At 39.1% G+C, this 19,541-nt stretch overlaps 1 protein-coding gene and 1 pseudogene across 5 annotated transcripts in view; one reads left to right on the top strand and one right to left on the bottom strand.

Moving 5' to 3' along the window:
• Elmo1 (engulfment and cell motility 1) overlaps positions 1–19,541 on the top strand; it is a 565,472-nt gene that overhangs the window by 138,750 nt on the left and 407,181 nt on the right. The gene's annotated exons all lie outside the window — the stretch shown is intronic.
• On the bottom strand, positions 2,943–3,829 carry LOC124990291 (60S ribosomal protein L6-like; annotated as a pseudogene).

Below are 19,541 nucleotides of genomic sequence, written 5' to 3'. Positions count from 1 at the left end.
TCAGATCTTGCCTTGATTTAAGTGGGTGGACACAAACCCCTTCTCTCCATGGAAGGAGTGGTAAGGAACTGTGGGGCTTGTTAATAAGCCCATCCATCATCACTTTCAGAGACAAGTTGCCAGGAAGTTATAATATTTTCCAGAAGTTATCCAAAGATGAAACTGTGTCTTTTGCTAGATTGCAACTTCAGAACTGAGAGCAAGAGGATAAGATAAAGTAAGAAAAATAGAAGAAAATGTGCATGATAAAAACAGAGCAACAATGAGGCAATTTTCCAACCGATAAGGAAAATGTGGCAAATAAAGCTCAATTGCTCCTCTCTCTCTCTCTCTCTCTCTCTCTCTCACAGGGGATTTAACCCAAGCTTGCTTTACGACTGAACTACATCCTCAGCCCTTTTGATTTTTTATTTTAAGGCAAGGTCTCACTAAGTTGCTGAGGGTCTTGCTACGTTGTTTAGGGTGGCCTCAAACTTGTGATCTTCCTGCCTGAGCTTCCTGAGTGGAGCTGCTGGCATTGCAGATGTGTACCACAATACCCATCTTGCTTGTGTTTCCTAAGGACAGGGAGGAGGGAGCAAAAGAGTAAACACGTCCGTGAGAATTTATTATGTACTTAGATATTTACCCCTTCTTTGTACAGTTCTTGAGGAAATTGGTTCACCTTGAATATACATGAAATTAAAGTCAAAGGATAAAAGTGAGTGCTTTGTTGCTTTGTTACAAGTGTAAGTCTTGTAAACCAATAACTGCTCTTAATTTTTTGTAAGTACTTGATGCTCTCTGAATGAAAGAACTGAAAGGGGGTGCTAATCCCCAGCTGTAGCCTCTTCCTCTCTCTGGGTCTGACATAGGTCAAGGTAACCTTGGTTCTCAAGCACCATCTAGCATAGTCTACATTCACTCTGCACTCTTGGAGGTGGGGGCTACAAAAAACAAACTTCAAAAGTGGTTCATTGTGATCTTATCCACAGTTTTCCATTTCATTAAGAGATAAGTAAAGAGGGATAGCTTCCTCTTCTAGGAGTGCCCCCCCTCCCGCCTCCAATGAATTCTTTTATCTCTCCTCCCTAATGTTTATTTATTTATTTTCTCCTCTGGCCCTTTTGCTTACACTTAATTTCCTTTCTTTCCACTCTTTATGACTTCATTCTTACTTCACTCTATGCATTCCTTAGTACTCTCGCCAGTATTGGGTTGTTAACTTTTTTTTTTTTTTTTAAACTTCTCTTCCTTTCTCTTTCCACCTGCTTCTCTTTCTTTCTTCTTCCTTCCTCCCTTCTTTTGTGCTGGGAAGTGAACCCAGGGCCTCCCACATGCTAGGAACCTTCTATAAATCTCCAACCTTCTTCATTTTTTCTTAACACTCTGTTGCCCTCTCTTGCAACTTTAGACTATCAAGCACCATGATTAGGTTCAGATTTTTAGATATTAAAAAAATAATGAGCTGCCACTTTACTAACTTAATATAACAGATGAAAATTCTTTTCTCAATATCTGCAGCTCTGAAGCAAACAGATATGAACTCTCAAATATCTTTTGAAATTTGTACAGATTAGACACATTGGAGACATTAAAGGAAAAGAAGCATGGAAATTTTAAAAATTATTAGAATCCTATTACTCAGAGAAAATGTATATTCTGGAATATACTTCAAATATTTAAGTCTAGGATTGTATTTGCATTTGAAAAGTGTGTAAAATAGCTTGCACATGCTTCATAACTTGCATTTTAACTTACTGTATGGCAGGCATTATAACACACTAGTTAGTTTACTTGGCCTATTTCATTGTATAATGAAGATGAAATGCATTCATGCCAGCAAAACAGTGTACAAGGCATCTAACTTCTAGTCACCTCTCAGTGAGTCACATTTCCTATTTACTTGTCAAAATTTCTTATTGGCTGAACAATATCCAACTCAACTTTTTAAATCAGTTCTTTGTATTTGGACTTATGTCTTTCTCTTCCCTGTTACCCCCACCCATTGCCCTACACCTTTTGAAAATAATTAGTATCCATTTTTAAAACTAAGTTTTTCTATAATTCCTTAACTATTCCCTTATAAAATATTAGTAGATGGCGAATGATAAGTCAAAGAAACTGTGTCACCCAGCCGTGTATGTAGCCGCCATTTTTGAAAGAGCCCTAGGTGCTGGGCACATTCTTGGGTTATTTCATTTAAGCATTTAGAGTTTACAGAGGTCTTAAGAGTTTTGGAATTTGAATCAGTATAACTTCAGAATGTCAAAATTAGAACCCAAATCAAGATCTCCAATATTGCAAAGAAATTTCCTTTTCAATAGCCTTCATCAGTGGTTCAGGACTTGCTGATGGCTGTGATTTATATACAGCCTTTTAAAAATTGTTTTGAACTGTATAAGAATAAACCAATCAGCCTAAGCTCTAATGGATCAACCTAGACTCTAATAACCAATAGTGGCACAGTGAAGGCAAGCTTCAATATCATTAACTTACGCTGCCACCTCACGTTGATTTCGAGCAGACCTTAATTTGAAGCATTTTATTTCTTCCTCTCCTTGTGCATAGATTTACACTTCTTATAAATATGTCATTGACTGGGAAGATTGTACTGCTTTTATTTTAAACCAGGCATGAATCCACCCACTCAAGAGAAATCTTCTAAGCAAGTTAACTTCCACTGAGCCCATGTCCTCATGTGAGATTAGGGATAATTGCAGCTTATTGGCTGGGAGCATGTCAGGTGTCCCATCAAGGTGAAAACCTAATTTTACTCCTTTCTGTAAGTTTTATGTACATTAGCCAGACTTCCATTCTTTACTATGAGGACTGACATTTGGGATTAGAAGTTAGTTATACAAATTTGAAAGGGAAAATGTCTTTTTCTTCTTCTTCTTCTTCTTCTTCTTCTTCTTCTTCTTCTTCTTCTTCTTCTTCTTCTTTTTAATGTATAAGTTATTTAATTAGGTTCTTAGTAAGAAATTTAGAACACTAATTTGTGAGGGTAAATTCCATTTGTTAGAGCAAAAACAGATCGCATGTAGCCCTGGAGCTGAGGAATAGCTTTGATTTTGGGTAAAATTTGTGAGTCCACAGCGTTCTGATCAACCTTGTGCTGCTTTGTAATCTCATATTTCTCTTTCTCTGTGTTGAAGATTTCACCTTCCTGGTGTCTGGTCTTCCTCAACTTCTTCTTCTTGAAGTAAGCATCAGTAAGGTGTTTTGGGATTTTCACGTTGCTGATATCAATCTTTGTGGAAGTGGCAATAACAAATTTCTGGTATGTTCTACGCAGAGGAACTTGATTAAGGGAAAGAGGTCCTGTCACAAGTAGCAAGCCCCTACTCAGCTGCTTCAGGAAAACCACTCTCTTGCTTCTGTGGTGTCCAGTGAGGATGATCAAGACGGTCCCCAGAGTGATGCTGGCTCATAGTTTTCACACATGACTTTTTGCCATGGCTCAACAGCTTTTATGGCACATCTTCAGTTGGATAGTATCTAGGCATTTTGCAAAGCTTAACCACTCTGGTTCCACCGTTCTTGTCACCACCAACTGGTTTTGTGACAGTAGCAAGGTAGCAAGAACTTTCTCCTTCTTCTTCTTCTCAACCTTGGATTTAGCAGCTGAGTACTTCCTCTTGTACATGGCCTTTCGGGAATACCCAGCAGACCAGGAGTATCTACCAATTCCTCTAACCAGGACAGGGTTTCGGCTGCAGTGGGGCTTCCCCTTCTTGGGTTTCTTATCCTTAGGGTCTCCCTTTTTAACCTTGTCAACAGCATCAGCCTTCTTGGCTCCAGGTTTCTTTTCCTTAATGTTGGGCTTCTCAGCCTTTTCACCCGCCATCTTTCAAGATGGGAAAGAGCGTCTTTTTCTTCTTTTTGAATCCTCTGGAAGACTTTTTTTAGAATGGTTGCCATGGACAGCTACTTCCCCTAGTGTGGTAGGCAGAGTTCTAGGAGGTCCTGAGATCCCCGTCCCTGGTGTTATAGGCCCTGCATAATGCTCTCCCCTTGAGTGTGGTCTGGACTTGTGAATAACATCATTCCTAAATTTGTATCATATTTGTATGACAAAAAGATTTTGCAGATATGATTAAGGTCCTTAATCAGTTGACTTTGGATTAATCAATAGTGAGAGTATGCTGGTGGGACTCCTCAGGTGGGTCTTTCAAAGAAAGAACAATTAAGGAAATGATTCCTATTGGCCCTGAGGACTGCCGTGTTGTGGAGAGGTCTATGGGCTAAGGCCCTGAGAGCAACTGCTCAGAGTTGAGTGTGTCCCTGGCCAGCTGTCCACTAGGACACCTGGGGAAGAGGTCTCTTAGTTGTGCAACCAGAGGAAATGAATTCTGTAACAACCTGAGTGAACGTGGAAGAGGACTCAGCTCCAAATAAGGAACAACTCAACCAACTAACATATTGATTTCAGCCCAGGAGACCCTGAACAGAGTTGCTGGTTAAAATGTGCTGAACTTCTGACTCAGAGAAACTGTGAGACAGGTTTATGGTAATTGGCTAGATAGCAATAGAGTGCTTTCAGATTTTTCTCCACATTGAGTAAGACAACAAAACACAAAATAAATTAAATGTGGAATCTTGGTATTATAATGATCATCTATAATGCTGGTTATTGAATTTTTATGTTAATAAGAAAGTCTAATTATTCCTGCTTATTACCGTAATAAAATATACAATTTCAAACCTAAGCTCATAAAGCATACTAATATTAATGCAATACTTCTTTGTCTATTTTAGGTTCAGAGATATCATCTGTGTAAGCTCAAGGGTGAGGACTGGTAGCTAAACAAAAGTGGACAAAAACAGCCGAAGAAAGCTTTATTGGAATTTGGCTCTTGGGCGAAATTCCCAGCCCTCCAGGGTAGAGGTCAGGGTGGAGAGCCGGAGAAAATTGCACGTAGCCCCAGCTGCCCAGGGTCTTTATAGGCCAGAATAGGCAGGAGGTGTTGCTGAGTGATAGGTGGATACAAGGATCAGTGGGATATAAGGGTCACTGGGGTTTATCTGTCCGCATTTGATGGGTCGCTCTTTAGTGGGCTGACTGCTGCCTTAGTTGTTCTGCTCCCTTCCATGCAGCCGCTTAAATTCCAACCTAACATTTCGACCTTTTTGGTTATATAGGGCGCCCAAGTTCATCTGACTACTTTCTGCATGTTAGGGGGCATCGTGGGGAAAGAAAAGTTCAGGTTCTAGGTCGGTGGGGAGGCGGCTATAAGGATGTAGGAGCATTTGGAGTCTGTCACCCAGGCAACCTCACTCATGCGTTCTGGATGAACCTGAGAAGACAGGGAGTAATCATTAGTAGGAGTCCTATCACAAATATGGGAGTAAGGATAGGGGTCAACCAGGTGACAAGAGTGGAATTCAGCCATCCTGGCCAGGGGTCATTTGATTGTTATTGCTTCAACTTTTCATTCAGATATCTGAGAATTTCAACATTTTTCCATCAGAATGGTTTCATTGATGTAGTAATAACATTCTTCTCTTAGGAAAAGTCATGTTCCCCCTTTGTCTGACTTAGAATCTAGGGCTCCACGGTTCTGCAAGGAAACTTGGGCAGTAAATGTTATTTGTCTTTGTGGGGATGTCAGTGGGCAGCAGATGCCTCTACAGCCTTCTGGAGTTGCTGTTCTAGCTTTTGGGTGGCAGTGACTGCATAACTAAGTCCTCTTGTTGGTATAACCTGTGTTTAGTAGAGATCTCTATATTTCTGTGACTTAGGGCTAGATAATCATACTAGCAAGCATCGATTAAGCCTGGGTCGCTTAGGAGAATCTGTAGGCCTTAAACTGACTAAAAACTCCTGACTCTGGCAGTTTCTCTTGATAGTTATCAGGCACATCTGCCTAAGAATCTCTCTTGTAACTTCCAGTCTTTATTTATTCTAGGGGGTTAACGCAGGTTAACTAGGTTGCATTTAACTATTGTTTCTTTAAAATGCCCAGGAATGGCTATATTTCGGTTTTAACAGTTTTGCTAGTTGTTTAAGACCAAGCTGGTCAAATTGACCTGTTCCTGTCTGTTAAGAGTCGGCTGAGTTCCCACAGATCTGACTTTTTTTTTTTTTTTCCATTCTAGAACAAAAGGGTTCCATTATTTGGAAACCACTGGCTTGATTAATAGGCACTTTTTAAAAGACTGTGTTTTGGTTGTTTTAAGAAAGTAACCGTTGGCAGGAAGAAGAAGAGTAGGATTTTACAAGGCTAATTTATAGTCAGCACATTGTTTTTAAATATATGTTTACCTTTAATTGTTCTTTCATTACAAAGTAATGCATAGAAGTAAAAAATTCAAACACTACTTTTGATTCAGACAGAGGAGTTTTGTGCTACTGCTAGTGTTGTTGTTGTTGTCATTGTTTTAAAGCAGAATTCATTTAAAAAGTAATTTTAAACTTTTAAATCAGGCCATGTTTCAGGTGTATCAAGAAAGTACAGAAAATGATATGAATGACATCCATACACCCTACCAACTAGATCTTCACAAATGCTCCTGTTTGGTCTTTTGCTTCACATCACCTTTAAAAAAAAATTACAAGTACAGCTATGTTCTCTCCTTCTCATTTTCTTTGTCTAACCTCCCATTCATCCTTTCTCAGAGGTAAATACTAGCTTGAAATGGATGTGTGTTATTACTATGAATGTTTGATAGATTTCCTACATATGTATGTATGTATTTGTGAATAACATCGTTTTTTTGGTATTTAAAACCAAAACTATAGGTATCCACCCACAGGTAACGTTTTGCAATTTAATTTTTTTCAGTCAGGGTAATATTTTTGAGATGAATTATGGATGGTGTCCTGTGGCATGAATAAAGCAGTTGATTTATCTATTTCTTATAGATACAGTTTTCTCAATTTTGAAATCATAGGTAATTCTGTGCAATACCTGTATTTGTGTGGGACTGTTTGGAAGTTTGTCTAGGACAGAATGTAGAAAACTTTGGGGTAAGAAGGTTCACCGTCTTGAACTTTAATAAGTATTGTCACAGGACTTTTCAAAATGATTCTATCAGCTTCCAGGGTCACCTGAAGAGTGTCGAGTTTCTCTTCCCTTTCTACCTACACCAGTGCATGTTGTCCTTCTAATGTCATCCAATTGAATGGGACTGCTGTGGGACTTCTTGTGACTTCAAGTAGTGTTTCCCCAACTGCTGGGGCTGAGCATACTTCCTGTATTTATTACCTATTCAAATTCCCCTTCTACAAACTGCCTGTACAATCTCGGTCCAACAGTGGGGTGGGAGAGTTTTATTCTCCTTGATTTACAGAAATTCTTTATAGGATGTAGACACATTCTTTTTTTTTTTTTTTTTTAATTTATCTCCACACATCCCATATAAATTTTTTTAGTTGTAGATGGACACCTTTATTTTTATTTATTTTTATGTGGTGCTGAGGATCAAACACAGTGCCTTCCATGCACTAGGTAAATGCTCTACCGCTAAGCCATAACCCCAGTCCCTCTTATAGAGGGGCTTTATTTATCACTAGGACTTTCAGTATCTGGTTTAAAAGCACTTTCTATTTCCACATATTTTAAAGATATTTCTCTGTGATTTTTTTTTTTTCTCAAAAGTTGGAAAGTTTTGATTTTCAAATGGAGGCAGTCAATTGTCCTAGCACCATTACTGAATAATGTATTGTCTATATCCCCACTTCCATGGTTTGCATGATCACCTTTGTCATATGTGAAGTTTTCATGAATATAGCAGTCTCTGTGGCTCTCCATTTTGTTCCATTACTATACAACTTTCACTGCTTACAAGTTAGTAACAAGACTAGAATGAATCTCTGCTGCTGTGGGCTCCTTTCCTCCTCTTCTGTCTCCTCGTTTTCCTCTTCTCCTTTCTTTCCTTCCTCCTCTCTCTCTTTCTTCTTTTTATCATTATCATCCAAATCACCTTGCCTAGTCTATCTTTATTCTACCATAGAAATAACATCTAATTGCCAAATCTCATTAATAATTTGATTAAAGTCAAATTTAATGCATAGATTAATTTTGGAGGGAAATTGCTTTCTTTAGGATATTGACTATCTCATCCATGAGAGCAACATATCTTTCCATTTATTAAAATGTTCTTTAACACTTTTCAATAAGGCTTAAGTCCTTGTAAATAGTAAGATGTATGCCTAACTATCTCACAATTTTGTGTCCCTCATAAATTGTATCTGTTCCTAAGTACTTCTATTGTATATAGCTATTTATGTACCATTTATTGTTTTCTGTGTACAGTACATTCTGTTGAGCTTAATTTCTGCAAATATACTGAAATGTATTTATCAGTGTATTTCCCCCTCTTCTAAAGATTTATAAAATTAAGCGTCAGAGAAATTGAAGTAATTTGAATATGGTTGTATATGAGTATATCTACAGCCTGAATTTGAACTCTATTTAATCTAAATCTTTACTTTTTGCTAAAAGCCTTTCCTTTTAATTTGGCTAATGCATCTCTGATGTATGCTTGTTTAGCAGGATTTTTTTATAGGAAAAATCGAAGTCTTATTATAGAGCCTTTTTGCGAAAAAGGCATTTAATTCACCAAGTAGATGTCCCTTACGACCAATTAGTTAATTCATTTGGATAGACACATACATGGCAAAGAATAAGTCTATAAAATAAATGCTGTATCCAACCACTATCTTTGGATCAGCTCTTAAGGAAAACACCAGGCCTAATTAAATTAGCCTTTTAAAAAATTGCTCATTACCTTATAATGCTTAGGTGAATGTAGGGTGAGTCTGCCCAAGTGATGGACAACTCTGAAAACAAGGTCTAGAGCACAGTATGGGGGCTCCAGGGATAAAGGAGGAGAAAAGTTAATGCATTAGGCTAAAGTGCACCTGAGTTTTTAAATACATTCTGTTGCTTCTTAATTAATATATAATTGTTTTTCTTTTGGTAAAGTGTGATATTTTGATACATGAAAATATTGTGTAATGATCAGACAGGATTTCATTCTTACTGATAGCTGAATATTATTCCACTGGGAGCTGGGCATGGTGGCACATGCCTGTGATCCCATCTACTAGGGTCTGAGGCAGGAGGGTCACAAGTGTGAGACTAACCTCAGCAACTTAGCGAGACCCTATCTCAAAATAAAAAATAAAAAGGGCTGGAGATGTAGCTCAGTGGTAAATTACCCCTGGACTCAATCTCTGGTGCCAAATATATATATTATAGATATCTATAACATATTATAGATACATATCTGTATATACATGTAGGTACATTATTTGTACACATATATATGTATGTACACCCCCCACATATAAATACACATATATATATGCACAAATATATATATATATATATATGTTTTTTTTCCTTATCTATTCATCTGTTGTTGGACACTATGTTGATTCCATATCTTGGCTATTGTGGAGAGTGCTACAGTAAGCACAGGAGTATTATCCCTTTAACATACTGATTTCATTTCCTTTGGATATATACTCACTTGTGGTATTGCTGGATTCATATGGTAGTTCTATTTCCAGCTTTTTTAGGAATTTCTAAACTGTTTTCCATAATAGCTGTACTCACTTTACATTTGCACCAATAGTGTATGTGTTCCCTTCTCTCCCATCTTTACCAGCAATTGTTATTTTTTGCCTTTTTTGCTAGTAATCATTCTGACTGGTCAGATAGTATCTCTTTGATGTTTGATTTGCATTTCAGTTTTTAATACTTTCCAAGTTTTGACTGTTCAACTTTCCTCCTAAATATAGCATTACTGCTAACTCCTTTAGAAGTCGACTTAGATTCTAATTTTACTTCTGGCAAAAGGAGGGAAAAGAGAGAAATTGGAAGGAAGGAACTTTGAGTGGGATTTAAGTGAAATCCCATTCTCTCTCTGGTGTGTGCTGTGGAGTTGGTTCCCTTCCAGCTCTGAATACAGATCTTGTTTTTTCAGAGCTCATTTCTGGCCTTCTCTCAGATTGGGGTCCTTCCTCTTAGGGCTGGAACAGGTGAATTTCTAGGAGTGAGTGGTTTTGGACTGTTTTTGAGCCTCAGGGCACCATAGTTGCAGATGTCTGGTGGCTATTGGTACCTTTGCTTTGGCCTTAGGGCTGTCTTGTGCTGTGACTTAGGTGAATACCAGGATGAAATATGGGTCATTTGTATTCAGGTCTCACTGCAGACACATGAATTGATAGAGGAACTTAGGCAAATATATCTCATTTCTCTCTTTTAAAAAATGCTTAATGATATATGCACCTCATTGTAGGCATGAAATAAATATCCACTGTTTGACTGGAGGTTACAGAATAGGGAAGGAAAGGAAAAATAGTTTGAGACTTATCTGCTTTGTGAGAAAAAAGAAGTGACTATTATTTCTGTCTTTGAAGGCAGAAGTGACCCATTAGCTTTAGTTTATAGATAGAATTTGACAATCGCTTCAGGCTCTATGATTAAGATAACCATTTCATTCATTAAAAAGCACTCATTATCTACATCCCATATGCCAGACTCTGTGCTAGGCGCTGGTTATAAACAAAGCATGAAAAGGCCTTTAGCATATGTTTTGTGGGTGTGAAAACAGGACAATTTTAGAAAATGAACAAGGTATTTATTTTTAAATGAAGCAGGATAGTAAAGTCACAGGGGCAGAGTGTGCTATTTTGATTTATTCTGGAAACTTGGCCATAGAATATAGATTCAAAAATGGGCCAGAAGTATGACTTGGCTGGGTTCAATTTTTACAACAATAAGACCGAATAAGGCTGCAGGTGGGTGGACATGGTTTCCAGAATTGGGGACTTAAGGCCTTTAGTCCTTCAACCATGTGAGTCTTCTCAAGAAATAAATGTGTACCCGGACTGAAGCAGTAGTTCTGCTGTTAGAATTTGCTCTACCCAAGGTCAGTGTCTGGGCTGTGGGTTCACTTTCTGTGTTAGCTCTAGGGCAATCTGCATCTCTTTGCAAGGTCCTAGCTGTCCACCTTGACCAAGATTGCTGCAGGGTGTCAGGAACTGTCTGAAGAGAATAGCAAGGAGCCAGAGCATGGTGTGGTAGGAAAGAAACAGCCAGTGTGGAAGCCTGAAGCATGAAAGAGCTTGGTGTTACAGAACAAAAAGAGCAAGATAGTGAGCTGGAGGTAGAGGAGGCATCAGACATGGTTGTACATGGCCCGGGCCACATTGGGCTGGATCTTCTATGAAGAAAAATCACTGTTTTAACCTGTTGTACATGAACTATACAAATAGGAAGAAAGTTGCAACTGTCCGAAATGTCGTTTTGCTTGACTTCAATCAGGAATGTAGGCAATAAGCCATGATGGTATAAGCTGTATCTGTGCCTTTGTTACAGAGCTATTACTGCTGTTATTAGTTATCTTGAAAATGTCATTTATGAGTATTATACTTGATTAGAAATTATAGTAGTTATTAGACCTGGTAACATATCTTGTTATCTAAGTCATTAATGTAGGGGTATGTAACTGTAGACTGTGGATCAAACCTAAGCTGCCACCTGTTTTTATACATAAAGTTTCCTGGAACAGTCATACCCATTTATCTATGTATCACTGTTGCAACAGAAACTCTTATCAGTGATACTTAAAATACAATATGGCTCTTTCTGGAAAATGTTTGCTCACACCTGCATTGATAAAGCAGCATATATATGACTGTGATACAATTTTAAAATATTTGGATAACTTTTTGGTTTCTTTGCAAGCTTTTGAATTTTATTTTATGCACTAAAAAACATTATTCAGAGAAGAGACCCATGGACTTCATCAGACTGCTGAGATATCTGTGACTTGGAGAGTGGGGAAAAAAGAGAGAATCTCTGCACCACAGTGCCTTAGGTAGGGGCAGCAAATGGACCTGTGTTTAGTTGTTCTTCCTGAGAGTCTTGTCATCCTTCTTTGGCAGAATGAAGAGACTCTATTTCATTCAGTATCTGGTAGCAAACCCGCCTCTTCTTTATGAATGATAATTGAGCCCTTAGGTACTTATTGAGTGTGTCAGAGGCCTTATTCACACTGTGGTTTACTCCTCACCGTGACACTGTGTGGAGTAGGTATGACTATCTTCATGTAGTAGTGAGGGAAGGGAGGCCCAGAGACATCATGTGCCATGTCTCTTCATATCTGTGGTTTCTGTGTCTGTGGATTCAGTCCTCAGATTCAACCAACCCTGATGGAAAACATTTGAAAAAAATTGTGTCTGTACTGAACATGTGCATACTTTTTCCTTGTCATTATTTCCTCAATGATACAATCTAACAACCTTTTATATAGCTTTGACATCTTACTAGGAATTATAAACAATCTAGAGATGGTTTAAAGTATGTGAGATGATGCACATAGGTTATTGAATATATAGGTTATTTGAATAACACTCCACCATTTAAATTTTTTAAAATTTGTTCTCATTAGTTGTACATGTCAGTAGAATGCTTTTATGCATTTTGATAAATCTTACATAAATGGAGTATAATTTCTCATTTTTCTGATTGTACATATTGTAGGATCACATCAGTCAGGCAGTCATACATGTACATGAGTAATAATGTCTGTTTCACTCCACTGTTATTCCTACTCCTATACTCCCTCCCCTCCCTTCACTCCCTTCTACCTAATATAAAGTAACTCTATTCTTCCCTAGCCCCACCCCACTTATTATGAATTTGCATCTGCATATCAGAGAAAACCCTGGGCCTTTGTTTTGGGGTTTGTCTTATTTTGCTTAGCATGATATTCTCCAACTCCAACCATTTACCAACAAATGCCATAATTTCATTCTTCTTTTTTTTTGGGGGTGGTGCTGGGATTGGATCCAGGGCCTTTTGCTTACAAGGCAAGCACTCTACCAACTGATCTATCTCCCCAGCTCCTCATTCTTATTTAAAGTTGAGTAATATTCCATCATATATATATTACATATATATATACATATATGTGTATCACATTTCCTTTATCCATTCATCTGTTGAAGGGCATCTAGGTTGGCTCCATATTTTAGCTATGGTGAACAGAGCTGCTGTAAACATTGATGTGGCTGCATCACTGTAGTATTCCACCATTTTTATATAAAGAACTTGAGTATCTATGGATATGGGTATCTGGAAGGGCGTCCTTGAACCAGTTCTCTGTGGATACTTAGGTGTGGGGGTTCCCGGGACCCCCAGCCTTGGGCATGGTCAAGATGGCGCCTGACGCTGAGCCAAAAGCGGCCAGCTATACAGTAAACAACCAGCGAATTCCAATGATTGGCTAGTTAACGATGAGACTAGAGCATGCCCCCCTCGTGTACCCATCCTATGCTTGCAGCTGTCCGCGTTTATCTCATGTACTCTCCCCTGATTGGTTGAAGTGTATATAAGCCTGGTGGGTGGGAGAGTAGAGGGCTGGAGAAGCTGAGGAAGAGGCAGAAGCGGCGGGGGCTGAAGAAGAGGAAGACGCGGAAGAAGCGGCGAAGGCGGAGGTTGAAGCCAAGCTGGAAGCTGGGAGTACGCAGGAGCTGGAAGAAGCTGGGAGAAGGGAAGCTGGGAGTGCGCAGAAGCTAGGGGTAAGAGAAGCGTAGGAGAGGAACTGTGCACAATAAACTTCCAAAGCTTCAGACATTTGTCGTGTCTCTCTCTGCGGCCAGAGGGGACGCGATACTTAGGGATAACTTTATTCATTTACTCTGTACTTGCTGATACCTACTGTGTGCCAAGTGCCCAGGTGACAAAACCAAGGTTGGAATTAGACCTGACACCATTATCCGGTGGCTCTTACCAAAGCAAACTTTATGTTCAGGATGTCCCTCGACACCACGCTTGCCTCGTGCTTGGCCACTTCTTTTCCTGGTGTTTCCATCCACTTTGTTCCATAGCATTTAGTTCTAAAGGTTGACATTGAATTCTCTATCCATAGGCCATTGTCTGTATTGGCGTTGCCTAGAACGGGTTGTGGAGGTAGTCTTCTCTCAGTTGAAGTAGCATCCTTGGTGGTTTCTGCCAATCATGTCACAATAAAAACATTGAAAGATGTGCTTTTTTTTTTTTTTTTTTTTTGCAAGCTTGAGCTTCTTTCCTGTAAGAGCGGCTGTTGTTTCCAGCACTCTGTAGCTTTCTGAGACGACAGGCATGAACTTGCCCATTACAACCCAGGCTTACACAGACTTTTTTTTGCATTTGCCCTTTGATTGAGTGGTATGTTGAAGTTGATGGCAATGTTAGGGACTGACAGTCAGGTCTCCATCTCAAGGTAAAATGAGGCTGTTAGATGTGGTTCATTCACCTTGGGCAGGGCTCTTTTGTCTGAAACCAGGGAGGTTCCTTTTTCCTATAGAAACCAAGGTGATCTTGGTCTGGGGATATAGCTCAGTTGGTAGAGTACTTGCCTTGCATGCCCAAGACCCTGGGTTCAATCCCCAGCACCGCAAAAAAAAAAAAAATGATCTTCATGACCTGGACTGGGCAAATACTTACAACATCAGACATATTCCTACTTTTGTCTTTTCTGTATTGCAAGTGATGAGCATTACACATGGTATTTTTCTTATTGCATGAATACATACTTTATTCTCCACATTTGGACTCCCACTCTGCTATGGTTTTCCAGCCTACTTTGTTGCTTCATGGTACAATATCCCACATTCTCATTATTAAATATTCTTTTATAGCAGTACTTTCATAGCTGTGTTAAATGTCATTGACCTGATTGACCATAATTAATTTAAAATTTCCTTCATACTAGGGAGCTTTTGGAAGGCTTGGTATCAGTCAGGGTTCAATCAGGGTACAGAAACCATACCATTATTTAAAAGAGAATCAGTTGAAAGAATTGGCAACTAGTAGAAGCTCATTAATGGTAAGGAAAGAGATGAAAGAGGACTCAGCCGTGTCCAAATGAAACGATTGCAAAAAAGTAGCAATGGCCTTTGTTCTGAGCTTGAGTGGGTGATGTAGAAGTTGAAGACCAGAGCAGGCCCTGCCTCTCTCTGCCATGAGGGTTTGTCTACCACAGGGACATCACCACCTCCTAGTGGTGCAAAAACAGGTCAGAGGAAGGAAACTTGGATAGCTGACATATGCTAGACTATAGAAGTGTCTATGCTGTCAGAGGGTGAGAATGTAGAGCTACTTAGAAATGGCTCCTGATAAGGAGAAAAGAGACCCGGGGGCTTCCACACATGCACAAGGAAACCCCCTTTTTTTTCCCTGGGGAGAATTACTCTAATGCCTTCTATTGGTGAAACTTCATTTTCCCCTAGGGGGCAAAGATGAAAGGCGTGCTTGGGCCAGCTCTGGTGTCACAAATCAAGGCCAGGGTTGGCTGATTTTGAGTTGAGAGACAACAAATAAATAACTGGAATTCTTGGGTTGCCTTTTAATATTTTTTTCCTTTGGACATAAAAAAATGTCTGCATCTCTGATGTTTCTGTTTGATAAAGATTTGAATGAAATTTGACTCTGAACATTGTAAAGGACTTTGTTTGTTACATACAACAAAACCATCCACCAAAAATGTGTCCCTGTTGACTTTCCTTTATGCTATTTAAAAAATTTTTTTATTTGTTCTTTTCAGTTATACATGACAGTAGAATGTATTTTGACTATCAAACATACATGGAGTACAAGATCCCATTCTTGTGGTTGTACATGACGGTAGAGTTGCACTGGTCATGTATGCATATTTAAACATAGGAAAGTTATATCCCATTTATTCTACTATCTTTCCTATTTCCATTCTCATTCCCTTCCCTTCATTCCCCTTTGTCTAATCCCGTGAACTTCTATCCATTCCTGCCCCCGGCTTATTGTGACTCAGCATCTGCATATCAGAGAGAACATTTGGTCTTTGGTTTATTGGAACTGACTTATTTCACTTAGCATGATAGTCTCCAGGTCTATCCATTTACTAGCAAATGCAATAACTTCTTTTTTATGTCTATTATTCCAATGTGTATCTGTACCACATATTTTTATCCATTCATCTGTTGAAGAGCACCTAGGTTGGTTCCATAGCTTAGCTATTTTGAATTGAGCTGCTATAAACATTGTTGTGGCTATGTCACTGTAGTACACTGATTTTAAGTCCTTTGGGTATAAACTGAGAAGTGGGAAACTGGGTCAAATGGTGGTTCCATTCCAAGTTTTCTGAGGAATCTTCATACTGTTTTCCACAGTGGTTGCATGAATTTGCAACCCTACCAGCAACATATGAGTGATCCTTTTTTACCACATCCTCACCAACATTTATTGTTACTTATATTCTTGATAATTGCCATTCTGACTAGAGTAAGATGAAATCTCAATGTAGTTTTAATTTGCATTTCCCTAATTGCTGGAGATGTTGAGCATTTTTTCATATATTTGTTGACCAATTGTATTCCTTCTTCTGTGAAGTGTCTATTCAGTTTCTTAGCCCATTTATTGATTGGGTTATTTATTTATTTATTTTTTGGTATTAAGTTTTTTTGAGTTCTTTGTATATCCTGGAGATTAATGCTGAGTAGCAAGTGGCAAAGATTTTCTCCCATTCTGTAGGCTTTCTATTCATGCTCTTGATTGATACCATCCCATTTATTGATTTTTTTATTTTATTTCTTGTGCTTTTGGAGTCTTGTTGAGGAAGTCAGCTCCTAAGCCGAGATGGTGGAGAGTTGGACCTACTTTTTCTTCTAGTAGGTGCAGGGTCTCTGATCAAATGCCTAAGTCCTTGATCCACTTTGAGTTTTGAACAGTGAGAAATAGGATCTAATTTCATTTTGCTACATATGTATTTCCAGTTTTCCCAGCACCATTTGTTGAAGAGGTTATCTGTTCTGCAATACATGTTTTTGGCACCTTTATCTGGTATGAGATAACTGTATTTATGTGGGTTTGTCTCTGTGTCTTCTGTCCTGTACCACTGGTATTCATGTCTGTTTTGGTGCCAATACCATGCTGTTTTAGTTACTATAGCTCTGCAGTATAATATAAGGTCTGGTATTGTGATGCCTTCTGCTTCACTTTTCTCACTGAGGATTGCTTTGGCTATTCTGGCCTCTTATGTTTCCAAATGAATTTCATGACTGCTTTTTCTATTTCTATGAAGAATGTCATTGGAATTTTAATAGCAAATGCATTAAATCTGTATACTGCTTTTGGTAGTTTGGCCATTTTGTCTATCCAAGAACATGGAGATCTTTCTATCTTCTAAGATCTTCTTCAATTTCTTTCTTTAGTGTTCTGTAGTTTTCATTGTAGAGGTCTTTCACCTCTTTTGTTAGATTGATTCCCAAATATTTTATTTTTGCTCTTGTGAATGGAGTCTTTCTCCTAATTTCTCTTTCAGTTGATCATCACTGCTATATAGGAACACAGTTGATTTATGGGTGTTAACATTATATCCTGTTACTTGATGAATTCATTTATGAGTTCTAGGGATACCAGGAATATACCTCAACATTGTAAAAACTGTATATACTAAACCCAAGGCCAACATCATTCAAAATGGAGAAAACTTGAAAGCATTCCCTCTAAACACTGGAACAAGACAAGGATACCCTCTTTCACCACTTCTATTCAGTGTAAACTTGAAACTCTAGGCAGAGCAATTAGACAGATGAAAGAAACTAGAGGAATACAAATAGGAAAAGAAGAACTCAAACTTTCCCCATTTCCTGTGACATGAGTCTATATTTAGAAGATCCAAAAGACTCCTTTATGCTATTGATGGGAGGAAATGCGTCTTTGTCATAGAACTTGGTACTTCTTGGTGCTTTGGATCTTAGCTTTATCTCCAGGATGGATAACTTTGGGGCTGGGAGGAGCTGACAGTCACCATTTCCAAGGTTGGAACCTATAATCTGACTTAGTGATTGCCAAGCACGGTGGTGAGGGAGGCAGAAGTGCGTGGCTCATGTCCTCCATTCCCCTGGCTCACTCGCTTCAACTTCTTCCCCTCCCACGCTAGTTCTCTGCAGCCAGCAGATTGATTTCCCTCAACATTCCCTTCATCCTGTCAGTAATCTTGCTCAAGAATCTGAAATGTTCCCTCCTTGTTTATTGTATTGAAAGTAAGAGAAGAGAGGAGAGTTGACCTTTGGGACTGGGCCCCTTGCCTCCATTCTATTGATAAAGAAATCAGAATGTTGACTTGCCCAGAGTCACATGGGAAGGTAGGTGGCCCAACCTGGGACTTCCTTACTCTCTGTCATCTGTACTTTTCAGGCTGCTAGGCCACTGTTGGTCCAGCATCTTCACTGTTCTCTAGCACAACACCTGTGATGAGAGAGGTGGAATTTATATGTGATCTCGTCCCCATTGTTCACACTGTGCCTTTGATGGTGCTCTCACACCGTCTGGAATGCAAAAATTGTCCCCCTTCTGTGCCTGAAGAGACTACCTATCCTTACTTCAATTCCAATTCTAACACTCTTATCTAAATGATTACCTCCCACCACTGTTTAACAAATTAGAGTCAATAACATCTCATCTTGGGGTATTACAGGGACATGGACATGAATGAAGGTCTATCCTGAACTTTTGATCCTGGGCCTAGGCGCCAGGCTCACATAGGTCTCAGCTTACTTCTGCTGTGTGGCATTAGCTAAGGGAGCAAGCATCTTCCCTGTCTTCTAACAAGGGACCTCTTATTTATTTATTTACTTTTTTGAGCTATAGTGGACATTGAATGGCGAGTATTCCTTTAAGGCAAGCTTGTTCATCTCCAGAAAAACATATTGTTCTTTATCTCTACGGGTTCTTGATTAAAACACTGAAGGGGACAGTCAGTCTCCTTACGTCCTGCTCAGACTCGCTGGATCTTGCTAGACTCCTGGATTTCTGGGAGCTGACTGTCCTCCTCTCCCACTCCTTCTGACCCAGATCTTATTACAGATAGAAAGAGAGCAAACCATTCATTGTGGAACAGCCCTCTACCTTCAGCGTCTCTGTTTGCAGACCACAAATAGATAGTTAAGAGACATCTCTTAAGAGCTGTCTTATTCTCCCTTTATTTTCAGCTTTTGGCATTAGTACTGTGCACAGTAAAATTATTAAAAATATAAAATGAAAACTGAGCATGGAATCCAGTTAGGAGCCTGAAAAAATGAGTAGAAAAGTCAAACCACAAATCTTCCCATTAATGGGTGGAAGTGAAATGGCACAGCTCTAAATGGGTGGTGGGCACATCTCCCTAATGATGAGCAACCCTGGGGAAAACCAGAATGTCAGTTATGGAAAATATTTACAAGTGTCTGCCAACTTTTCTCCTCTATGCTTCTTCTTCACCTCTCAGCCTTTCTCCCACTCCCACCTCTTTGGGGGATCAGATTTTACTTTAGGGTATTTTTAACATACCTCCTTAAATGTCAGATCCGGAGTCCTCTGTCTGGAGGCATTGCTCTGTAGCCTAGCAACCAGCGTATCATATACTGCCCTCAGTTGTTTCATTAGCCTGAAGATGTGAAGATCAAGCAGTGGACACATAACTGATGGAATGAAGCTTACCTGCAAAATCAGTGCTTGTGATCATTAAGTAATGAACCTGAAGAACTGCATCATTTTGTAGCAGTACATCTGGAGAGGGAGAGACAGAGGTAGGCCAGGAAG

The sequence above is a fragment of the Sciurus carolinensis genome, chromosome 8, assembly GCF_902686445.1.
Source record: "Sciurus carolinensis chromosome 8, mSciCar1.2, whole genome shotgun sequence".
Lineage (NCBI taxonomy): Eukaryota > Metazoa > Chordata > Mammalia > Rodentia > Sciuridae > Sciurus > Sciurus carolinensis.
This window is presented reverse-complemented; position numbering and strand designations above follow the sequence as displayed.